We start from the raw sequence: 5,832 nt of genomic DNA on the forward strand, positions 1-5,832 counted from the left end.
ATGCGACAAAAAGCGTCAACATCTCCTTGTTTCAAAGTGCAGCTATACAGAATGAATATCAAGCATGAACTTGTTGTAAAAGCGGCGCTAAAGAAGAAACAGTAGTTTGTAAAAGGGTCTGGGGACCAGGTTAGGTCAATGAGTCTATGGATTATATCATAAACAGACAAAAGGAAAAACACCAATGCAAGAGATAAATTGTAAAATTTAGCCTTCTTAGACACTACTACTCGCATATGCTCTCTATTAACGGAAATTGGAGCACAACCTAATATTTTACATAGGTACAGGATAATCCGAAATTCACTAAATAACCTGTGGAGTGCGTGCATCTCTGGTGATCGTCAAATTGCAGCCGACCGTGTCCGCTCAAACATGCACAAACTGAGACAAAACGGCGATGTATCTTGAGTTTCGAGGGAATATTGATTTATCTGTTGCAATTATGTCGACAACAAAGGCCTAGATAATGAGTGTGTCAGCGGGAAGAAACCTTTTGTTAAGTGTTTCAGACCCTTACAACTCACTAAACGTCCACCTAGTTCCGAAAGACGTATGAAATTGTGAGAAGGAAATCAGATGGTCAGCTACGATTTTCCTAATTGGCACCTTTTGTTATTATTGTAAATTTGGGGGAAATTAATGTACGTAATATTCTTGTAATTAATTTTTTCATCGCTACACACAAATAACACAAAATAATTTTATGTCCCCGCCATCGTACTCACTATGACTTCCCGGATAGCATCATTTGATTGGGATGTATGATTAAATAAATAAAATAATGTGAACTTATTACTATGTTACAATCTCAAAACGTATAAATTAAACACTTAACAACAATCTTCCGGGATCCGGCCCTCAATGTTGGCTAGCTGTCGTATCATAGTATGCATGCGGGTTTATGTGCATGCAGTCAGCGCACTGCTATCCTGGCCGTTGTCGACGTTACAGAGCTTGAAGCCTACAGTTCTCATTTAAGTAGCTTCTCAGTTGGCCTCGCAAGGATGAGTTGTCGTCATTGAAGTCCTCGCACAAAGCAAAAATCTCCACCAATACCGCTAACTGAACACGGGTGCTTTACAGAAGAGTCAGTTGTTCGCTGACCACATTTTTGCCCTCCTTGGCTATCTTACTGGCTGTAGTTCGTTTTTTCAGCGGCAATGTCGAAATTTACGTGGCCTATAGTGTATGAAAATGAGTAATAAAATGTAGTCTAAAAGAAAAATGGGAGAGGGGGACGGGAACATCACCGTATTACTGCCGCCTCTCAGAACGACACGATCTGATTCGCCGTCTCGAAAGCACTGATAAGTTCATGTCCTTTCGCTGTCTGATGTTCTTCTGCTGTCCGTGTTCCCCCCCCCCCCCCCTCTCCCGCCCCAGCCCCCACCCCATCCTTCGCGGTGGCCAGTTTAACTTTAGAAGTTCGTCCTCTCAGGCTGCTTTGTCTTCACCCCGGTTTCTTTGCGTCGTTTTACGGTCATTCTCCTTCCTATACTTTCCTAAGTCGTCTTTTCTAATTGCTTTGAAGTGAAAGTTTGCGAATATAACCCTGTAATGCGGAAGGTGTTGAAGTCAATAGAGCTGTAATTTCAGGTATGTCTTAAAATCTGCAATAATATTTACGTTTTGGAAAGAATGTAATACCTGTATACTGCCTGACGTTCCACTCAGAACGACGTTTCTGTTCGCATTAGAGTAAAGTTCGTCTTCCGGGAATTACACTCAACTAAGGTTGATGGTGTGTGGTGACGTACTTTGGAGAAATGATAAGAGGTTTGTAACCGCTTTTCATATTTCATGGGCTGTTACGCACACAAACTTGCGTTCATCAATATCATGCACGCGACACGCTGAACAGAGGGGAGAGGCCGCCAAGTACGTCGCATGCAGTTGGAAATTCATAGTGAGTTTCCTACTGACCACGTAATACCACAAGGCCCTAGCACTTTTCGGCTAATGTAGGAGTTAGACACTTTCCCGTATAACATTCCTAACGACCACACGGTATTTACATTCCATATCATTTGTAGCGTGCGCCGTGATCTGATATTTGCACACTGCTCGGACTATAGCTAGCTGAGTCTCGGGCATCCCCATGCTGCTATAGCTGTATTCATCCTAAAAATATTTGATTCACTGGAGGTCATCTGGTGTGTGGTGAACGTCCGCCGGCGCTTCAGCGTTGGGCAGGCATTATTTCGTTCAATAAATGGGCGGCGACAGTATTCGGCGAACGCTTATAAATTCTGTGCGTGGAACTTCCACACACAGTGTGCGCCTTTATGTGTACATCGGTTCGATTTAGTGGGCCAGCCGCAGTTGGAAGCGTCAACGTAGAGTATTTGAAATTGAAAATGTGGTCGTGGCTAACAGAGTGACCGTTGGCTGCTAGTAATTTCTTTGCTATCGTCAGGATAGTGGGAATACTGGAGCCATGTAGTTTAGTTTCAAAATAAGGTAAACGTTCACGAAGGCCATGGAACGGAGGGCATATTGACGTTTTTCAAGCAAATATTGGTAATTCACTGGAGCCGTGCGTCGAATGTCTCTCATGAATTTCCGTCCCACGCATTTCATTTCCGTCATCTCCTTTACGTGTCCTTGTACGGGAGCTCCCCGTCCTCCGACGATATTTAGGACGTTGGAATTCATCGCATTAAGCTGAGTTCCCGCCGGGTTCCTACACTACTCTACTATGTCCCTCGCCGTACGTATCTCAGTGGTGGTTCTGACCAGAATGGCCACGTCACACTAGTAGGCGCCGCAGACGAACTGACGACCCCGTCTCATGACTCCCTGGATCTGTCTGTTCAAAGCAGTTAACAGAGGCTCGATGGCTACAGAGAATAGTCCCTCCGACACTGGACAGCCTTGTCTGACTGAGCTAATGATTGTTATCGGGCCCACCGGTCGACCGTTTATAAATGTTGTGGGCTGTGAGTTTCACAGAACACGTGCGATAATTGTCACGAAACATTGTGAGAAGTTCGTTGCCTGCATGGTCTTTAGCAAATACTCGTTGTTTATCCTGTCAAAGTTTTTGTCAAAATCGAGCGTAACCATGGTGTAAGGGTTGTGACTGGATGCCACGATTATGTCTCGATTATCGCTCGGGATATCTGAATGTGGTGGTATTTACCTCCACTAATTTGTTCCAAGACCGCGACTGTGCTCATCAGCGGTTTTACCCTCACGACTGTAAAAATAGCAAACACCTCATAGTCACTGCTTAAGACGTTTAAAGGACAATGATATAGTGCCGATTTCCTATTAGCGTTTTAAGAACCGGTATGATTGTTTCATCGCTAAATTTTTGTGGTGTGTATATGTCTAGCTCCATCAGTTCCTTTTTATTTTCAGTAATAGGTGACATTTAAATTTGCTGTAGAATTCCGAGTTGTTTGTACTCCAGGCCCTCTTTCAGAGCGGCCGTCCATTTCTTCTTCCGCCAGTGAGCAAACTTATGTCCTTCACTTGGTAGATCCTGCAGCGTATTCTCCACAGTAGTTCTTCTATCGCCGCCCGGTCCAGAGGTGTAGCGGCGTTAAGACACATTATGTTTTCAGCACAGCTATTATATCTCGCTGTTGCAGGAGCAGTCGTCCGTCCGCCGTTCGTAGTTCGGTGATGGTCTTCCTTTCGTTACCTATTTGCTCTTTAATCACCTGACACGTGGAAGTTGTTCACTTTTTCACTTTGAACACCGTCTCGAGGTCGCTCTCTAATCTGACCCCCGTTATCGTGATTGTCGACGACCGAAGCTTCCGGCCGGAATAAGTCTTGGAGGACCTGGCAATAGATGTTCACCGCGCGGTTGTACTATACCATTCTCTTACTGGAGTATCTCAGGAGAGGGGGGGGGGGACTTCTTCTTTACCGGTTTTGCAGAATTTAACCATCAATCTAGCGCCGAGGAATAATGAGGAAGCTTAATTTAGGAAGCTGCGCCGGCCGCGGTGGTCTAGCGGTTCTAGGCGCTCAGTCCGGAACCGCGCGACTGCTACGGTCACAGGTTCGAATCCTGCCTCGGGCATGGATGTGTGTGATGTCCTTAGGTTAGTTAGGTTTAAGGAGTTCGAAGTTCTAGGGGACTGATGACCACAGATGTTAAGTCCCATAGTGCTCAGAGCCATTTGCACCATTTTAGGAAGCTGCTCTTATCGTGTCCAATGTTTCTAGACGTTCTGGTTCGTACAAATACGAGATGTTTAACTTCCAGTCTCCCCCCCTGCAGTTCATCCCTTGTCTTTTGAGATGGATCGTACAAATGTGAGCCGTGTGATAAAAAGAAAAACCGTCGGCCATATCTATGTGCACTAAATTTTCTGATTTAAAGACTCGCGCCACGTAAATGCGATAAAGTCGGCTAGCTGAGGCGTTCATGACATGTGTCAATCCTGGCTGATAGCCGTTTGTGTGCTCTCGAGTATCAAGCAAACTCAGGTACGTATTATAGTTACCAGGTCCTGACAATTTTTGAAAACGTGGTGTCTGGTCTTACGGTTAAAGGACGCATTTATTTTCACTCCGGAAGATAATTTGGTCGCAACTGCAGTCAAATAACGGGGCAATTTCTTGTTTGAAAACTTCCACCCGTTTCCGTCTATTGCACGAGCCTGTTGGTGCATAGGCGTCAATGAATCGTGTGTCCTGTATAATGAGCACAATACGTGGGGCTGTTGCCAGGTACTCCACGTCTTTAGCTACTATTCATTCCTTTGTAAGTATTGCAATCCTAAGGTTTTGTACAGCTCGTGGAGGAGTGAAAGCTGTACATCTACAAATCTTGTGGAGATCTACGTGTGTCATTTCTTGTAGTAGAACTCGTCTGACTCGTTGCCGTAAAATATTTCATGTAAAGTGTGGAGGTTCAGCAGCTACTTATACTATTGATGTCGAACATCACTATTTTGTAAGCTGGAACTGAAATCATTCTTTGAAGGGAGACAGCGTGTTCGTGCCCTTACCTGTAGTCATTGTTACATTGCTCACACGCAGGCGTGTCGCTATCCCTTTCATGTGACACTTGATTCCAAGTACTTTCTTGGCATTCCTTCATTCATGTCTTCACGCGACAGATCACATTCCACAACGTCTGCTCAGTTGCCTGTTTTACTGCCTTAGCTAGACACCGTTCCGCTGCTGCAGGGGCGGCCCTTCACTGTCGTTTTCTGTGTTTTGTCCACTTCCGTCTGTTGGGTGGGTGCGTTCCCTTTCTATAACAACTCAGGGATGGCCAGCGGATGAGGCATCTGGTGGATTCCATCTTGGTTGCCGTCCAATATATCTCCCAGGCCACGGGTGTCCCTCTGCGTTCTTTCAAGCACATCATTCTCCTCTGGTCTGCGGTTGGGGGTTCTATCGGTTGTTTTTTAGTACTTTCGTGGTGAGTGCTGCGGCCTTCCCACGTCATCATTAGGGAGTGTGTTCGGTTCCGGCAACGTGGGGTCGTCCATGCCTAGAAGATCGTATAGTCTGTCACTGTTACGAGTATCGGAGTAACTGTACAATTCCCAGAAGTTTTCAATCACGTTAGCTACATGTTGAGTTATGCAGATAAATGTAGTGCAGTTCTCAGAATTTTTGCACACATCATCTCAGTAGTACGAGGTAGAACTACGAAGAACTTTGTCCTTTAGAATCGAGCGAAAATGGCTTAATTTTATGTTCAATACCTATGATACGGGTTTGTTTGTGTTTCATGGGGTCAGTTCACGTACCATTTTAGTACACCACGTTGCTCCTAGTTCGTTTAGAGCATAATGATCGTACTACAGTTCTCTACCTGTAAAGAAATACCGTGATGAAAATCTCAGTTGCTTAGCT

The sequence above is a fragment of the Schistocerca cancellata genome, chromosome 5, assembly GCF_023864275.1.
Source record: "Schistocerca cancellata isolate TAMUIC-IGC-003103 chromosome 5, iqSchCanc2.1, whole genome shotgun sequence".
NCBI lineage: Eukaryota > Metazoa > Arthropoda > Insecta > Orthoptera > Acrididae > Schistocerca > Schistocerca cancellata.